Source organism: Tachyglossus aculeatus, chromosome 8 (assembly GCF_015852505.1).
Source record: "Tachyglossus aculeatus isolate mTacAcu1 chromosome 8, mTacAcu1.pri, whole genome shotgun sequence".
In the NCBI taxonomy this organism is placed as follows: Eukaryota; Metazoa; Chordata; class Mammalia; order Monotremata; family Tachyglossidae; genus Tachyglossus; species Tachyglossus aculeatus.
The window spans coordinates 4,952,995-4,972,307 of NC_052073.1; the positions used below are offsets into that span (position 1 = coordinate 4,952,995).

Genomic DNA, 19,313 nt, shown 5'->3' on the forward strand with positions numbered 1-19,313 from the left:
ACCGTCTCTAGATGTTGCCAACTTGGACTTCCCAAGCGCTTAGTACAGTGCTCTGCACACAGTAAGCGCTCAATAAATACGATTGATGATGAGCCAAAGATGGAACCAGTGGGGTGGCCATTTTCTGGTCACAGAGAAAATGGAGGCCACCGCACTGTACGTTGAATCTGTGCTTGAGTTACAAATCTGTAATGCTTGTGTACGCTAATGGGCGGGGAGTGTGTCTGTTGTATTGTTTTATCGTGCTCTCCCAAGCGCCAAGTGCAGCGCTCTGCACGCAGCAAGCGTTCAGTAAATGCGACTGACTGACTTACGGATGCAGTTTTCGGTCCACAAAGTTCAGGTGCCAGCTTTCTCTTTTCAAGCAGATCCCTCCCCTCACGGTGTCCCCGATGGGTGTAATCAATCAGTCAATCAATCGTATTTATTTGAGCGCTTACTATGTGCAGAGCACTGTACTAAGCGCTTGGGAAGTACAAATTGGCAACACATAGAGACAGTCCCTACCCAACAGTGGGCTCACAGTCTAATCGGTCAGTCAACTGTATTTATTGAGCGCTTACTGTACGCAGAGCACTGTGCTAAGTGCATGGGAAAGGACATATTTCATCTTTATTACTATGTACATATTTATTACTCTATTTTGCTTGTACATATCTATTCTATTTATTTTATTTTGTTAGTATGTTTGGTTTTGTTCTCTGTCTCCCCCTTCTAGACTGTGAGCCCACTGCTGGGTAGGGACTGTCTCTAGATGTTGCCAACCTGGACTTCCCAAGCGCTTAGTACAGTGCTCTGCACACAGTAAGCGCTCAATAAATACGATTGATTGATTGATTGATTGACAACAGAATGATAAACAGGCACATTCCCTATTCACAGCGAGCTTACAGTCTCCTCACCCCACACCACTGTGGGAAGAGCCCAGAGCTGCGATTGTATTTCAGCCTTCCCGGACGCTCAACCTCCTTTCCGACCCCCGGAGTTCTTGCCGCGGCTTGGAGTCGGGCAGAGCGCCCGCGTTATTTACGCCGCAGTCAGCTGCGAATCTGTTTCTCCGTGGGTGTGCCTTTTTATGTTTTCATGGTGCCGCCGGGTCATGGAGAAGCAGACTGAATCTAGAATGTCATTTTTCTTTTTTCTTTTTTTTTGTTTCATCTTGACGAAGAGGAATTCCAGCGTTGATCTTTGTTCCATCAAAATAGGGGCCCGTTTGTATTTTGCAGGCTGGTCAACGCAGGTAATATTATCAGCCTTTCCCGAGGGCAGCTCCAGCCAAAAGCAGTTTTATTTTAATCTTTTGTGGGACACACTTCTGGTAGGCTAGCCTTAACCTTTCTTCAGTATCTAGCTCCATAATGGGTTGCCAATGTTGGACGCTTCTCAGGGTACACTAAAGGTCAGTAAACCTCCCTGCCCCGTAAAAATAACCCTAACCGTGATTTTCCAAGCACTTACTACATGCCAGACCCTGCACAAAGCACTGGGGTAGATATAAGGTGATCAGGTTGGACACAGTCCATGTCCCATGTCAATCAATCCATCAATCATATTTATTGAGCGCTTATATGTGCAGAGCACTGTACTAAGCGCTTGGGAAGTACAAGTTGGCAATATATGGAGACGGTCCCTACCCAACAGTGGGCTCACAGTCTAGAAGGGGGAGACAGAGAACAAAACCAAACATATTAACAAAATAAAATAATTAGAATAGATATGTACAAGTAAAATAAATAAATAGAGTAATAAATATGTACAAACATATATACATATATACAGGTGCTGTGGGGAAGGGAAGGAGGTAAGGCGAGGGGGATGGAGGGGGGAGGAGGGGGAGAGGAAGGAGGGGGCTCAACCCCACATGATGTTCACAGTCAATCAATCAATTGTATTTATTGAGCGCTTACTGTGTGCAGAGCACTGTACTAAGTGCTTGGGAAGTACAAGTTGGCAACATATAGAGACAGTCCCTACCCAACAGTGGGCTCCCCCTTTTCCTCTTCTCCCATCGCCCCGACTCACTCCCTATGCTCTGCCCCCCAACCCCACAGCACTTGTGTATATATGTACATATTTATAATTCTGTTTATTTTAATAATAATAATGGCATTTGTTAAGTGCTTACTATGTGCCAAGCACTGTTCTAAGCCCTGGGCACATAGTAAGCGCTTAACAAATGCCATCATTATTAATGCTGTGTATGTATCTATAATTCTATTTATTTATATTGATGCTGTTGATGCCTGTCTACTTGTTTTGACGTCCGTCTCCCCTCTCCTAGACTGTGAGCCCATTTTGAGTAGGGATTGTGTCTGTTGCTGAATTGTACTTTCCAAGAGCTTAGTCCAGTGCTCTGCACGCAGTAAGCGCTCAATAAATACAGCTGAATGAATGAATTTTACAGATGAGGGAACTGAGGCCCGGTGAAGTGACTGACTTGTCCAAGGTAACAGAGCAGACATGTGGCGGAGCCAAAATTAGAATCAATCAATCAATCAATCATATTTATTGAGCGCTTACTGTGTGCAGAGCACCGTACTAAGCGCTTGGGAAGTACAAGTTGGCAGCATATAGGAGTGCATCTGTCACAGAGCTTGCCTATGCTCTTTCTCGCCGTCTCTCTCACTCACACTATCTTGCCACCTTAAAGCCTAGGAATTTTCCACGAACCCTTTAATCTCTGCATTTCTTTCCTAGATATCTCTCAGATTATTTTAATTCTACTTCTCTTCCTCCTCCATCAGATCGTGAGATGAATTATTCTGTCTCTTTTTTCTTAAGATACTGAGTTCATGAGTCTCCCCTTGTTTGCAAGCAGATCCTCTTCAGAAATTCTTCATTTTCGATCACTAATTTTACACTAAATTAATAAAAAGGAAAGGCAAGGTAATAGGAAACAAAAGGGAGGAATGTTGTTTTAAAAGGTTAGGAAACTGAAGTTTAAGGAAATTTCAATTTAATGGTGATTTTGGGTCTACTGCTTAGTGTTTGTGAATCCTTGGGCGTTTGAAGTTGAGCAAAGGAATCTCAAATAAGTATTTGTTTTTAGCTTTTGTGCAGTGTACAGTTGAGATAGCTTAGTACAGTGCACATAGTAAGCGCTCAATAAATACGATTGATGATTTTTCCTGCTCTTGATTTTGAGATTACCAGCAAGAAGCCGGTTTCTATTATACCTGGCAAGCAGATGGCGTTTGCAGACTCAAATAGGGTTGTTGGTTTTTTTATAATAGTAATAATAATAATGGCATTTATTAAGTGCTTACTATGTGCAAAGCACTGTTCTAAGCACTGGGGAGGTTACAAGGTGATCAGGTTGTCCCACAGGGGGCTCACAGTCTTAATCCCCATTTAACAGACGAGGTAACTGAGGCACAGAGAAGTTAAGCGACTTGCCCAAAGTCACACAGCTGACAATTGGCCGAGGCAGGATTTGAACCCATGACCTCTGACTCCAAAGCCCGTGCTCTTTCCACTGAGTCACGCTGCTTCTTTTAAATGGTATTTATTAAGTGCTTACTATGTGCCATGCCCTATACTATAGTGGTGGGGTAGATACAAAATAATCAGGTTGGACACAGTCTGTTTCCCACGTGTAGAGCAGTGAAGTGGCTTTCCCAAGGTCACACAGCAGACGTGGTAGAGCGGCAGGATTAGAACCCAGGTCCTCTGGCTCCCAGGCCCCTACTCTTTCCACTAGGCCACACTGCTTCTTCCCGTGGTGATTGCCTTGTTTTAAGAACTTGTTGAAGCGAAGCAGTGTGGTTTAGTGGAAAGAGCAGGAGCTTGGCAGTCAATCAATCAATCAATCAATCACTCGTATTTATTGAGCGCTTACTATGTGCAGAGCACTGTCAGATCCTGAGTTCTAATCCTGGCTCTACCACTTGCTGGTCGCGTTACCTCGGACAAGTCCCTTAACTTCACTGTTTCTCAGTTCCCTCAACTGTAAAGTTTGGGTGAAATCCAAATCCTCCTCCCTCCAATTTAGACTGTGAGCCCCAGGTGGGATAGGGACTGTGTTCAATCTGATTATCTTGTATCTACTCCAGTGCTTAGCACAGTGCTTGGCACCTACTAAGTGCTTGAGTGCCATGAAAAAAGACTCTGACAGATTCATACTTTGGACCCAATGAGATTTAGAACTAAAACTGGTAGATTGGCAGCTTTCCATGATGTTCACTTCCATGCTGCATCCCTCTGAGGAGTATATCTTGGGCGTCATCATCATCAATCGTATTTATTGAGTGCTTACTGTGTGCAGAGCACTGTACTAAGCGCTTGGGAAGTACAAGTTGGCAACATATAGAGACAGTCCCTACCCAATAGTGGGCTCACAGTCTAAAAGGGGGAGACGGAGAACAAAACCAAACATACTAACAAAATAAAATAAATAGAATAGATATGTACAAGTAAAATAAATAAATAAATAGAGTAATAAATATGTACAAACATATATACATATATACAGGTGCTGTGGGGAAGGGAAGGAAGATGGGGGGGATGGAGAGGGGGACGAGGGGGAGAGGAAGGAAGGGGCTCAGTCTGGGAAGGCCTCCTGGAGGAGCTGAGCTCTCAGCAGGGCCTTGAACTTCCAAGCTACATCCCTCTGAGGAGTATATCTCGGGCGTCTTATTTTCTCTCCCTACATCATCATTGTCATCATCATCATCATTAAGTTAATTCATTCATTCAATCGTATTTATTGAGCGTTTACTGTGTGCAAAGCACTGTACTGAGCGCTTGGAAAGTACAATTGGGCAACAAATGGAGACAGTCCCCACCCAACAACAGGCTCACAGTCTAGAAGGGGGTAGACAGACAACAAAACAAAGCAAGTAGGCATCAATAGCATCTATGAATGAATAGAATGATTGATATATGCACATCATTAATATAATAAATAAAATAATAAATATGTACATGTATACACAAGTGCTGTGGGGCGGGGAGGGGGATATAGCAATCAATCAATCAATCGTATTTATTGAACGCTTACTGTGTGCAGAGCACTGTACTAAGCGCTTGGGAAGTACAAGTTGGCAACATATAGAGACAGTCCCTACCCAACAGTGGGCTCACAGTCTAACAGGGGGAAACAGACAACAAATCCAAACATACTAACAAAATAAAATAAATAGAATAGATATGTACAAGTAAAATCAATAAATAAATATGTACAAACAAATATACAGAGAGGGAGTCGGGGCGATGCGGGGGGAGGACCCCCGGCTCACATCCTCCCCCTGGCCTGGAATGCCCTCCCTCCGCACATCCGCCAAGCTCGCTCTCTTCCTCCCTTCAAAGCCCTACTGAGAGCTCACCTCCTCCAGGAGGCCTTCCCAGACTGAGCCCCCTCCTTCCTCTCCCCCTCCTCCCCATCCCCCGGCCTTACCTCCTTCCCCTCCCCACAGCACCTGTATATACGTATATATGTTTGTACGTATTTATTACTCTATTTTATTTGTACATATTTATTCTATTTATTTTATTTTGTTAATATGTTTTGCTTTGTCGTCTGTCTCCCCCTTCTAGGCTGTGAGCCCGCTGTTGGGTAGGGACCATCTCTATATGTTGCCAACTTGGACTTCCCAAGCGCTGAGTACAGTGCTCTGCACACAGTAAGCGCTCAGTAAATGCGATTGAATGAATGAATGAATGAATGAAAAGGAGGGGCTCAGTCTGGGAAGGCCTCCTGGAGGAGGTGTGCTTTCAGGAGGGCTTTGAAGGGGGGAAGAGAGCTAGCTTGGCGGATGGGCAGAGGGAGGGCATTCCAGGCCAGAGGGAGGACGTGGGCCGGGGGTCGACGGCGGGACGGGCGAGAACGAGGCCCAGTGAGGAGGTGAGCGGCGGCAGAGGAGCGGAGGATACCGGCTGGGCTGGAGTAGGAGTTCGCATTTGCTCTGAGCCCTGCACTCTAGTTAATTCTCCTTTAATACAGGGACTATGTTCTTAAAGAGCTTCAATCCAGGAATGGGTATAAAAGCAGGATTTCTCCTTAGTGTGATGATGTGTGCATGTGCAAAAGTTATTCTTTCAACACTGCACCAAGCTTGTTTGTTTTAATGGTGTTTGTTAAGCATTTACTATGTGTCGGGCACTGTACTAAGCGCTGGGGTAGATATGAGCTAATCAGGGTGAGCACAGGCCCTGTCCTACATGGGGCTCACAATATTAATCCCCATTTTACAGATTCAGTCATTCACTCATTCAATCATATTTACAGAACACTTTACTAAGCACTTGGGAAAATACGACAATTAATGTGACATTCACTGCCCACACCGAGCTTGCGGTCTAGGTAGGGGGAGACAGACATCGATGAAAATAAGTAAAATTCCAGATAGATACATAAGTGCCTTTGAGGCTGGGGGTGGGGGGAGAGCAAAGGGAGCAAGCCAGGTGATGCAGAAGGGAGTGGGAAATGAGGAAAAGTGGGGTTTAGTCTGGGAAGGCTTCCTGGAGGAGATGTGCCTTCAGGAAGCTTTGAAGAGGGGGTGAGGAATTGTCTGACAGGGAGGCCAGAGGCAGGACAGGGAGGAGGTGAGACAGGCGAGATGGAGGCCCAGTGAGAAGGTTAGCACCAGAGGAGCGAAGTTTGCAGTGGGTTGTAGAAGGAGAGAAGCAAGGTGAGGTAGGAGGGGGTAAGGTGATGGAGGGCTTTAAAGCCAATTTTTGAGAAGTTTTTGTTTGATACGGAGGTAGGTGGGCAACCACTGAAGTCTTTTGAGGAGCAGGGGGACATAGAAAAATGATGCAGGCAGCAGAGTGAAGTACGGACTGGGGTGGGGAGAGACAGGAGGGTGGGAGGTCAGCAAGGAAACGAATGCAGTAATCCAGGTGAGATAGGATGAGTGATTGCATTAACGTGGTAGCGGTTTGGATGGAAAGGAAAGAGCAGGTTTTAGCGATGTTCTGAAGTTAGAACCGACAGGATTTAGTGATGGTTTAAATATGCGGGTGAGAGAATTGAGGCCCAGAGAAGTTAGGTGACGTGCTCACGAGCAAAAGGATTCGATGTAACGTTCTGTATTTTGCTTTCAGGTGCATCGCTCAGTACTTACATCAGTGGACATTTCTGGGTGCATCTTTGCATGTCACCCTGGTGTCGCACTTTTTATTTTGATATCTGTTAGATGCTTACTATGTGCCTGTCACTGAACTGAGTGCTGAGATAGGTGTAAGATAAGTCAGACACAGTCCACGTCCCACGTGGGACTCACAGGCTTAATCCCCATTTTACAGATGAGGTAACTGGGACGCAGAGAATTGAAGTGGGCTGCCCAAGGTGCCACAGCAGACGGGTGGTAGAGCCGGAATGAGAACCCAGAACCTCCTGACTCCCGGCCCTGGGCTCTGGCCACTAGGCCAGGCACAGTGTGGCTTAGTGGAAAGAGCACCAGTTTGGGAGCCAGAGGTCATGGGTTCTAATCCCGGCTCCGCCCCTTGCCAGCTGTGTGATTTTGAGCAAGCCACTTCGCTTCTCTGTGCCTCAGTTACCTCATCTGTAAAATGGGGATGAAGACTGTGAGCCCCAGGTGGGACAACCTGATTACCATGCATCTACCCCAGCGCTTAGAACAGTGCTTGGCACATAGTAAGCACTTAACAAATGCCATCATTGTTTTTTATAGCTATAATTCTATTTATTCTAACAATGTTGACACCTGTCTACATGTTTTGTTTTGTTGTCTGTCTCTCCCTTCTACACTGTGAGCCAGTTGTTGGGTAGGGACCGTCTCTATATGTTACCAACTTGTACTTCCCAAGCGCTTAGTACAGTGCTCTGCACACAGTAAGCGCTCAGTAAATACGATTGAATGAATGCTGCTTCCCAGACTCTGTGTTCTTCTTGACACCTTGTCCAGGAGTTGCTTTGAGACATCTTTGTTGTCTGTCTCCCCCTTCTAGACTGTGAGCCCATTGTTGGGTAGGGACCGTCTCTATATGTTGCCGACCTGTACTTCCCAAGCGCTTAGTACAGTGCTCTGCACACAGTAAGCGCTCAATAAATACGATTGAATGAATGATTGAATGAATGCTGCTTCCCAGACTCTCTGTTCTTCTTGACACCTTGTCCAGGAGTTGCTTTGAGGCATCTTTGTTGTCTGTCTCCCCCTTCTAAACTGTGAGCCCATTGTTGGGTAGGTACCGTCTCTATATGTTGCCAACTTGTACTTCCCAAGCGCTTAGTACAGTGCTCTGCACACAGTAAGCGCTCAATAAATACGATTGAATGAATGATTGAATGAATGCTGCTTCCCAGACTCTGTGTTCTTCTTGACATCTTGTCCAGGAGTTGCTTTGAGACATCTTTGTTGTCTGTCTCCCCCTTCTAGACTGTGAGCCCGCTGTTGGGTAGGGACCGTCTCGATATGTTGCCGACCTGTACTTCCCAAGCGCTTAGTACAGTGCTCTACACGCAGTAAGTGCTCAGTAAATGCGACTGAAAGAATGAATGAATGAATCTTCACTGCTGTTTGTGCTTGAGCTTGGAAAACCAGAACAGTGGAGTACTTTGGGAACTGTTTATCACTAGTTCTTTGCACATAGTAAGCACTTAACAAATGCCATCATTATTATTATTATTACCCAAAGTCCAGGGCCTCTGCTACCACTGTTTTGAGCCAGCACTTGAATTGAAGGAAGCCAATTTTTCTGCCATCCCCTTAAAACAGGTGGCAGCTGTGACTGTTTTGTGTTGGAAATGTCACCAAACGATGCCTTTTACACACATCCCCTTCTAGAGCCAAGGTGGGCAGGGAATGTGTCTACCAACTCTGGACTGCGCGCTCATCGCGGTTAGGACATGTGGCTCTTGTATTCTCCCAAGCGCTTAGTACAGTATGTTGCACACAGTAAGTGCTCAATAAACATGATTGAATGAATGAACGCTGTCATGGTGTTGTAATAAAAATAGTAATAATTGTAGCATTTGTTAAGTGCTTACCATGTGCCTAGCACTGTTCTAAGCACTGGGATAGATACAAGATCATTCCAGCGCATAGTGCAGCGCTCTGCACACCGTAAGTGCTCAATAAATATGAATGAAGGAATTAATGAATGATTGAGAACTTTTAGCCTGTGAGCCCACTGTTGGGTAGGGACTGTCTCTATATGTTGCCAATTTGTACTTCCCAAGCACTTAGTACAGTGCTCTGCACATAGTAAGCGCTCAATAAATACGATTGATGATGATGATGATGATGATTGAGAACATATTCTCAGAGAACCCAGGCTCCCCTCCATTCTGCCAAAAAGGGTTTCGTCCACTCCACATTTTGGGTAGAACACAATGGGAGAATTTGGGAATGTTCTTCCAAAAACGCACATCTGCCTGGATGATGCAGTGGCAGAAGGATGGGATGGCCTGCATATGCATGGAATCGGTCCAGGCGTATAGACAGTAACGCGTGTTTTCCTTAATGAAGGATCCTTCCAGAACACAATTCTGGGTTTGCGGGAGAACTGACTGTAATTGATCTGTGTTTGCGGTTCAGATAGGGCAGCAAATCAGCTCATAAAGCCAATATTTGGATTAGCATTCGAGAACCTGTCTGTGTCAAAGGGATCTCAAATAGTTACTGCTCGCTATTTCGCGAGAACGTTGGACCGCAGGTATCCGTTCTCTTCTGCTTTGGTTTTCCCGGTGAAACAGAAACGTATCTGCTGGTTCTATCCCGAGAGAGGCTTCCATTCCTCTGTCTTAAGCTGTTATACAACTGCACCATAGGCTAACGTCTGTTGTTTCGAATTGGCCAGAAGATTTTTATTCCATTTCCAGTAAAAAAAAAAAATAGAAATTTTTTTTTTAAAAAGTTGCCAAAAAGGGTCAGTGACTACAAATTGATCTGGGGAAATTGCCCAAAAAGGACCTGGTTTATGCAGTCTAAGCCTCTGGTAAACCAGTAATCACCTTCCAGTGACTGTATACAAAGGATAATCTTGAATTCCCTTCTCAGAGATATTTTTCATATTGAAAGCGCAATGCTGTTACCAGTCAGGACAGAAGACTGAGTTTATGTAATTCTTTTGAGACTCAATAATAATAATAATAATGTTGGCATTTGTTAAGCGCTTACTATGTGCAAAGCACTGTTCTAAGTGCTGGGGGGATACAAAGTGATCAGGTTGTCCCATGTGGGGCTCACAGTCTTAATCCCCATTTTACAGATGAGGTAACTGAGGCTAAGAGAAGTTAAGTAACTTGCCCAAGGTCACACAGCAGACATGTGGCAGAGCTAGGATTCGAACCCATGACCTCTGACTCCAAAGCCCGGGCTCTTTCCACTGAGCCACGCTGCTTCTCCTAAATCAACTCATCAAATCCTAAATCAACTAAATCAACTCATCAAATCAACTGGTTGTCTTATCAAGTTAAAGGTTCTAGGAGGAGTTTTTCAAGAAGGAAAGATTAAAAGTTGACCTTGTAGCTCCATCATGCTTTAAATAATGAATAATTCTGAATTTAGCCACCTTGTCCCCTGGTTGTCTCACACTGTCTGAACTCTGACAGGCCAAACCAGAATTCTCTGAAGTTAATAGGATAATGGTGATGTGGTATGTTAGAATCCAAAGATGTAGCGATTAATTGTAATCAAATATGTTTTAAAAGCAGATTCTTGCTTTGGCTGATATTTTTTCTATACATTTAACCAGCTAGGAATTAAATTTTTCATCCGAGCTGCCTATGGTCTTCAGTCTGGTCACAGCAAAAAGGTCAAGTTTTGGGTTTTGTCCCCTTTTACGTGGTAAAATAATCAATCGATGGTATTTACTGAGTGCTTACTATGTGCAGAACACCAAACTAAGTGCTTGGGAGAGTACACTGAGACAGAGCTAGCGGACACGGCCCACAGTGAGCCGACAGTCTAGAGGGGAAGACAGACACGGGTATCAGTAAATAATTTATAATACCCAATTTGAAGCTATGAACTTAAGTGCTGTGGGGTTAATTAGGGTTCCTGATGCATACATGTTACTGCATTGCTGTCTCAGGACAGTCTTGATTTCTCCTGAAGGGGAAAAAAGGAGAATGTGGCCAGTGGCAAAGCTGTTTTTGTGTGTGTGTGTGTGTGTGAGAGAGAGAGAGCGAGCGAGTGCATGCAGTTGGTCTATTTTCCACAGCAATTCATTTTGCCAACTACTTAGCTAAAATTGGCAACATGTATATATCAGTTTCAGCCAATAAGGCACGTGTTGGCACATACCCCTGTACATTTCATTTGGAAAAGGGGACCAGTTATATGTGGGAGACTCAGGGAAACAACTGGCCTGTGTCCCGTCCCTTAAGATGGAGCCCACTGGCCCTCACCCCCTCGACCATCTCCCCCAACTCCGTCCCAGCCTTCACCCCACCTTTGTTACTGACTTTCTCCTCCAGCCTGCCCCTCTCTTGGTTATCTGCCAACAATTCCGTAAGCGATCAGCCCTTTGATAAGTCCCAGCGTCTAAAGGACTGATGGAAGCAAGCCCCTCTCTTGGGGTTTTCCACCTTGAGACTTAGCCCCCACGTCCAAAGTCTCCAGGGCTCAAATGGTACGGTGCCCCAAAATTGAGGAAGCAGCCCAGCCTAGTGGAAAGAACACGGGCCTGGGAATCGGAGGGTCTGGGTTCCGATCCTGGCTTCTCCACCCGGCTGCTGTGTGACCGTGGACAAATTACTTCACTTCCCTGTGCCTCAAGTTACTCAGCTGTCAAAGAGGGTTTCAGTACTTGTTCTCCCTCGTACCTGGACTGTGAGGCCCGAGTGGGACATGGACTCCCAGCCCGCACCCTCCGCTCCTCTGCTGCTAATCTCCTCACCGTACCTCGTTCTTGCCTGTCCCGCCATCGACCCCTGGCCCACGTCATCCCCTGGGCCTGGAATGGCCTCCCTCTGCCCATCCGCCAAGCTAGCTCTCTTCCTCCCTTCAAGGCCCTACTGAGAGCTCACCTCCTCCAGGAGGCCTTCCCAGACTGAGCCCCTTCCTTCCTCTCCCCCTCGTCCCCCTCTCCATCCCCCCATCTTACCTCCTTCCCTTCCCCACAGCACCTGTATATATGTATATATGTTTGTACATATTTGTTACTCTATTTTACTTGTACATATCTATTCTATTTTATTTTGTTTGTTTGGTTTTGTTCTCTGTCTCCCCCTTTTAGACTGTGAGCCCACTGTTGGGTAGGGACTGTCTCTATATGTTGCCAACTTGTACTTCCCAAGCGCTTAGTACAGTGCTCTGCACACAGTAAGCGCTCAATAAATACGATTGATGATGGACTGTGTCCGACCCGATTAACTTGAATTTACCTCAGTGCTTAAAACAGTGCTTGACATATAGTAAGCGCTTAACAAGTAGCCTCCCTCCCATCCCCTGAAAATAAAGTGGCATCCTGAGTAATGCAGTGTAGCAGAACACCATCAGGAGATAGTAAGGAGTTACCTCTGGGTAATTGATTCCAGGAGTTTTCAACGTCCCCTTAAATATTAAACCCCAAAGAGACCGGCCTGAAGGAAGAAGAGCCCCTTTAAATAATAATAATAATGGCATTTGTTAAGCGCTTACTATGTGCAGAGCACTGTTCTAAGCACTGGTCGGGATACAAGGTGATTAAGTTGTCCCACGCGGGGCTCACAGTCTTAATCCCCATTTTCCAAATGAGGTAACTGAGGCTCAGAGAAGTGAAGTGACTTGCCTAGTGTCACACAGCAGACATGCGGCAGAGCCGGGATTCGAACCCATGACCTCTGGCTCCAAAGCCCGGGCTCTTTTCCATTGAGCCACGCTGCTTCTCTGTATCTCCTCTTCATGATGAACTTTGATTTTTTTTTTTCCTCTTGATGAATCCCCTCAGCAGTCAGGCTTCATCATTTTTTTTTTAATGGAATTTGTTAAGTGCTTACTCTGTTTCAAATGCTGTCGAGATGAATTAGGTTGGACGCAGTCCCTGTCCCGCATGGGGTTCACAGTCTAAGTAGGAGGGAAAATGGGAGAACTGAGGTACAGAGAACTTAAGTGACTTGCCCAAGATCACAGAGAAAGCATTTGGCAGAACTGGGACTTCCAGCCCGTGATAATAATAATAATTATTATTATTATTATTAATTATTATTATCGTATTTGTTAAGTGCTTACTATATGCCAAACACTGTTTTAAACACTGGAGTTGTTACAAGGTAATCAGGTTGTCCCACGTGAGGCTCACAGTCCTAATCCCCATTTTACAGATGAGGGAACTGAGGCCCAGAGAAGTTAAGTGACATGCCCAAGGTCACACAGAAGACAAATGGCAGAGCTGGGGATTAGAACCCACATCCTCTGACTTTCAAGCCCGTGCTCTTTCCACTAGGCCAGGCTGCTGCTTTTTCGCTTGCGACGTCTGACAACTCAGACCACCTGTTGACGGTGCCTGATTCTCCCTCTATATTTATCTCCATTTTTCTCATGTGGAGCAATTCTCTTTTGAACAAAAGAAAGTATCTTTTCAATACAAAATGTAGAAAACCTACATTGGTGAGAAGTAGCCCTGCCAGCTCTTCAATAATAATAATAAAAATAATAATAATAATCGTATTTGTTAAGCACTTACTATGTGCCAAGCACTATTCTAAGCGCTTGGGAGGTTACAAGTGATCAGATTGTCCCACATGGGGCTCACAAATCCCAGCCCTGCCAATTGTCAGCTGTGTGACTTTGGGCAAGTCACTTAACTTCTCTGTGCCTCAGTTATCTCATCTGTAAAATGGGGATTAAGACTGTGAGCCCCCTGTGGGACAACCTGATCACTTGTAACCTCCCCAGTGCTTAGAACAGTGCTTTGCATGCAGTAAGCGCTTAATAAATGCCATCATCATCATTAATCCCCATTTTACAGGTGCGGTAACTGAGGCACAGAGAAGTGGTTTGCCCAAGGCTACCGAGCAGATGAGTGGTGGAGCCGGGATTAGAACCCATGTCCTCTAACTCCTAAGCCCCGGCTCTTTTCACTAAGCCACACTGCAAACATAGTTAGTCCCTTTGAAGCTAGAAAGCTTCAATCAATCAATCAATCAATCAATCGTATTTATTGAGCGCTTACTATGTGCAGAGCACTGTACTAAGCGCTTGGGAAGTACAAATTGGCAACGTATAGAGACAGTCCCTACCCAACAGTGGGCTCACAGTCTAAAAGGGGGAGACAGAGAACAAAACCAAACCTACTAACAAAATAAAATAAATAGAATAGATATGTACAAGTCAAATAAATAAATAAATAGAGTAATAAATATGTACAACCATATATACATATATACAGGTGCTGTGGGGAAGGGAAGGAGGTAAGATGGGGGGGATGGAGAGGGGGCGAGGGGTCAAAAGCTGCCTGCCTGCTAGAGAGATCTGGGGGTACACTAGGAAAGCAGTAGCCTTCATTCAGATTTTTGGTTGGGTAATAGTTATTGTTATTGTCATTAATATTAATAATAATAGTATTAAGCACTTAGTCCATGCCAAAGCAATATGCTAAACTCTGAGTTAGAAAAGATAATCTGTTCAGACTCAGCCCCTGTCCCACCGGGAACCCACAATACAAGTGGGGGGAAGAACGGGTGTTTTATTACTATGATTTGCGACCCCAAAATGGATCGTAAATATCTACTAGACCAAATGGAGATCCCAGCGTGCTACAAACCCAGTCTTTCAGAGATGGAAAAAACCTCAAGAATCAAGATCTCGGCATAGGCAGCCACTTAATCGAAGCAAAGAAAAAGCCCAAAGTCACACAGCTGACAAGTGGCAAAGCCGGGATTTGAACCCATGACCTCTGACTCCAAAGCCCTTACACTTTCCACTGAGTCACACTGCTTCTCTACCACACTGCTCCTCAGGAAGAGAGGGATGAAGCTTTTTTCGTCAATCTACCAAATCTCTGGTGATCTGGTGATTTCCTCCGTTAAGTCTGGCCTGGACAACCCAGATTTAATTAAACTCAGTGAAAGGTTAAATTGGGGGGTTTAGCCTGTTACTTAAACTGTAGTAAGAGAGAGCTCCTACAGTAGCCAGGCTGCCTTTGGAATTCGTCAGTCATATTTACTGAGCGCTTACTGTATGCCTACCACTGTACTAAGCACTAGGTTAGATGCAGGTTTATCACGTCCCTCCTGGGGCTCGCAGTCTAATCAATCAATCAATCAATCGTATTTATTGAGCGCTTACTATGTGCAGAGCACTGTACTAAGTGCTTGGGAAGTACAAATTGGCAACACATAGAGACAGTCCCTACCCAACAGTGGGCTCACAGTCTAAAAGGGGGAGACAGAGAACAGATCCAAACATACCAACAAAATAAAATAGGATAGAAATGTAGGGGAGAAAGGGATTGGATCCCCATATTGCAGATGAGGGAACAGAGGCGCAGAGAAGTGAAGTGACTTGCCAAAGGTCACTCAGCAGAAACGTGGCAGAGCCAGGATTAGAACCCAGGTCCTCTCCCTCTCAGGCCCGGCCTCTTTCCACTAGGCAAAGCTGCTGGCCCTGCTGAGAGCTCACCTCCTCCAGGAGGCCTTCCCAGACTGAGCCCCTTCCTTCCTCTCCCCCTCGTCCCCCTCTGCATCCCCCAATCTTACCTCCTTCCCTTCCCCACAGCACCTGTATATATATTTGTACATATTTATCACTCTATTTATTTTACTTGTACATATCTATTCTATTTATTTTATTTTGTTAGTATGTTTGGTTTTGTTCTCTGTCTCCCCCTTTTAGACTGTGAGCCCACTGTTGGGTAGGGACTGTCTCTATATGTTGCCAATTTGTACTTCCCAAGCGCTCAGTACAGTGCTCTGCACATAGTAAGCGCTCAATAAATACGATTGATGATGATGATGATGATGTATATATGTCTGTACATATTTATTACTCGATTTTACTTGTACATATCTATTCTATTTATTTTATTTTGTTAGTATGTTTGGTTTTGTTCTCTGTCTCCCCCTTTTAGACTGTGAGCCCGCTGTTGGGTAGGGGCTGTCTCTATATGTTGCCAATTTGTACTTCCCAAGCACTCAGTGCAGTGCTCTGCACATAGTAAGCGCTCAATAAATACGATTGATGATGATGATGATGATGTATATATGTCTGTACATATTTATTACTCTATTTTACTTGTACATATCTATTCTATTTATTTTATTTTGTTAGTATGTTTGGTTTTGTTCTCTGTCTCCCCCTTTTAGACTGTGAGCGCACTGTTGGGTAGGGACTGTCTCTATATGTTGCCAATTTGTACTTCCCAAGCGCTCAGTACAGTGCTCTGCACATAGTAAGCGCTCAATAAATACGATTGATGGTGATGATGATGATGTATATATGTCTGTACATATTTATTACTCTATTTTACTTGTGCATATCTATTCTATTTATTTTATTGTGTTAGTATGTTTGGTTTTGTTCTCTGTCTCCCCCTTTTAGACTGTGAGCCCGTTGTTGAGTAGGGACTGTCTCTATATGTTGCCATCTTGTACTTCCCAAGCGCTTAGTACAGTGCTCTGCACACAGTAAGCGCTCAATAAATACGATTGATTCTCCAGGAAGGGAACCCCCATGGACTATCCTTGGAGGTCTCTCCATCCATCGCTCTCCATGCAGTCATTCACTCAGCCATATTTACTGAACGCTTACGGTGAGCAGAGCACTGTGCTAAGCGCTTGGGAAGTACAATTCAGCAACAAATAGAGACAGTCCCTGCCCACAACGGGCTCACAGTCTTCGTCGAGCGTGCCTAAAGAGCAGCCTCTTAGAGGATGGTGCCCGGCCTCCAGGTGCGGCTTTGCTGACGGTATCTCTTCGACTCCGGGAGTCCGTCTCTTCTCAACTAATTCTGGTGCTGACTACAGCGCTGACCGGGCAGAGAAATCAAAGGTGCTGAGAATTCAGAATGGAAGGAAGAAGGTGTTTTCCGGAGGGTTTGGTGGGACTCGACTGAGGTTGGGTAGCTTGGAACGACTTGGTGGACAAATGAGCTCAGTTATACAGAAGACGAAGTGACCAGAATTATTCCCTCAAAAAGTAGAAGTTAACGCCGAGCTTTGTGGCTGGCCAGAGGAATTATCTCTCTTCCTCCCCTCCTTTCAGATGTGACGGTCCTTCAGTCACCTGATGCACTTATGTATTCGTATGTGAAGACCCGCAGCATTTATTTAGATTAATAATAATAGTAATGATGGCATTTATTAAGCGCTTACTATGTGCAAAGCACTGTTCTAAGCGCTGGGGAGTTTACACGGTGATTGGGTTGTCCCACGTGGGGCTCACAGTTTTCATCCTCATTTTACAGATGAGGGAACTGAGGCACAGAGAAGTTGTCATCATCATCATCAATCGTATTTATTGAGCACTTACTATGTGCAGAGCACTGTACTAAGCGCTTGGGAAGTACAAATTGGCAACATATAGAGACAGTCCCTACCCAACAGTGGGCTCACAGTCTAAAAGTGGGCTCACAGTCTAAAAAGTGACGTGCCCAAGGTCACACAGCTGATAAGTGGCGGAGACGGGATTTGAACCCGTGACCTCTGACTCCAAAGCCCGGGTTCTTTCCACTGAGCCATGCTGCTTCTCTATTATAATAGAGAAGATATAATAGAGAATATATATTATATATTATATTATATTATGCTATATTATATTAATTATATTATATTATATTATTATAATAGAGAAGATATAATAGAGAATATATTATGTAATATAATATATTGTATTATTATAAATATTATAATTATTATTTATCATGATGGCATCTGTTAAGCGCTTACTCTGTGCGAAGCACTGTTCTAAGCACTGGGGGGGATACAAGGTGATCAGGTTGTCCCTTGTGGGGCTCACAGTCTTCATCCCCATTTTACAGGTGACTGAGGCCCAGAAAAGTGAAGTGACTTGCCCAAAATCACACAGCTGACAAGCGGCGGAGCCGGGATTAGAACCCACGACCCGTGGCTCCTAAGCCCGGGCTCTTTCCACTGAGCCACGCTGCTTCTCTGATAGGTGTTTTCAAGCATTCAGTTTTCTTTATTTTGATTCCACTGCCGTGAAGATCTCCGGCTCTGTTTCCCCTCCTCTCCCACCAATTGGAGGAGGAGCCTGACCTAGTGGAAAGCTCACCTCCTCCAGGAGGCCTTCCCAGGCTGAGCCTCCCCTTTTCCTCTGCTCCTCCTCCCCATCGCCCCCATTCCCTCCCTCTGTCCTACCCCCTTCCCCTCCCCATAGCACTTGTGTGTATTTGTACATATTTATTACTCTATTTATCTTATTAATGATATGTATATATCTATAATTCTATTTATTTTGATGGTATTGACGCCTGTCTACTTGTTTTGTTGTCTGTCTCCCCCTTCTAATAATGATGGCATTTATTAAGCCCTTACTATGTGCAAAGCACTGTTCTAAGCACTGGGGCGGTTACAAGGTGATCAGGTTGTCCCACGGGGGGCTCACAGTCAATCCCCATTTTACCGGTGAGGTAACTAAGGCACAGAGAAGTTAAGTGACTTGCCCAGTCACACAGCTTGAGAAGCAGCGTGGCTCATGGGAGAGAGCACGGGCTTTGGAGTCAGAGGTCATGGGTTCAAATCCTGGCTCTGCCGCTTGTCAGCTGTGTGACTTTGGGCAAGTCACTTAACTTCTCTGGGCCACAGTTACCTCATCTGTAAAATGGGGATCAAGACTGTGAGCCCCACTTGGGACAACCTGATCACCTTATAACCTCCTCAGTACTTAGAACACTGCTTTGCACATAGTAAGTGCTTAATAAATGCCATTATTATTAGTAGTATTATTATCATTATTAAGTGGCAGAGCCGGGATTTGAACCCATGACCTCTGGCTCCACAACCTGTGCTCTTTCTAGACCGTGAGCCCGTTGTTGGGTAGGAGCCATCTCTGTATGTTGCCAAATTGTACTTTCCAAGCGCTTAGTACAGTGTTCCGCACACAGTAAGCGCTCAATAAATACGATTAAATGAATGAAAGGACAACGGCCTGGAAGTCAGAGAACCTGGGTTCGAATCCCGGCTCTGCCAATTGCAGGCTGTTTGACCTTAGATGAGTCACTTAACTTCTCTGTGCCTCAGTTCCCTCATCTGTAAAATGAGGTTCAGTGCACGTTTCCTTCATACTTAGACTGTGAGTACACCGAGGGACAGGGGTATTGTACAACCTGATTTAACTTGTACCTACCCCAGGCTTTAACAAATACCGTAATAATAATTATCAGGTAATTCCTTGTGGGCATGGCCTAGGAGAGAAAACACAGGTCTGGGAGCCAAGAGACTTGGGTTCTAATCCTGCTCTGCCTCT

At 44.9% G+C, this 19,313-nt stretch overlaps 1 protein-coding gene across 1 annotated transcript in view; it reads left to right on the forward strand.

Moving 5' to 3' along the window:
- RFX7 (regulatory factor X7) overlaps positions 1-19,313 on the forward strand; it is a 134,423-nt gene that overhangs the window by 70,360 nt on the left and 44,750 nt on the right. The gene's annotated exons all lie outside the window — the stretch shown is intronic.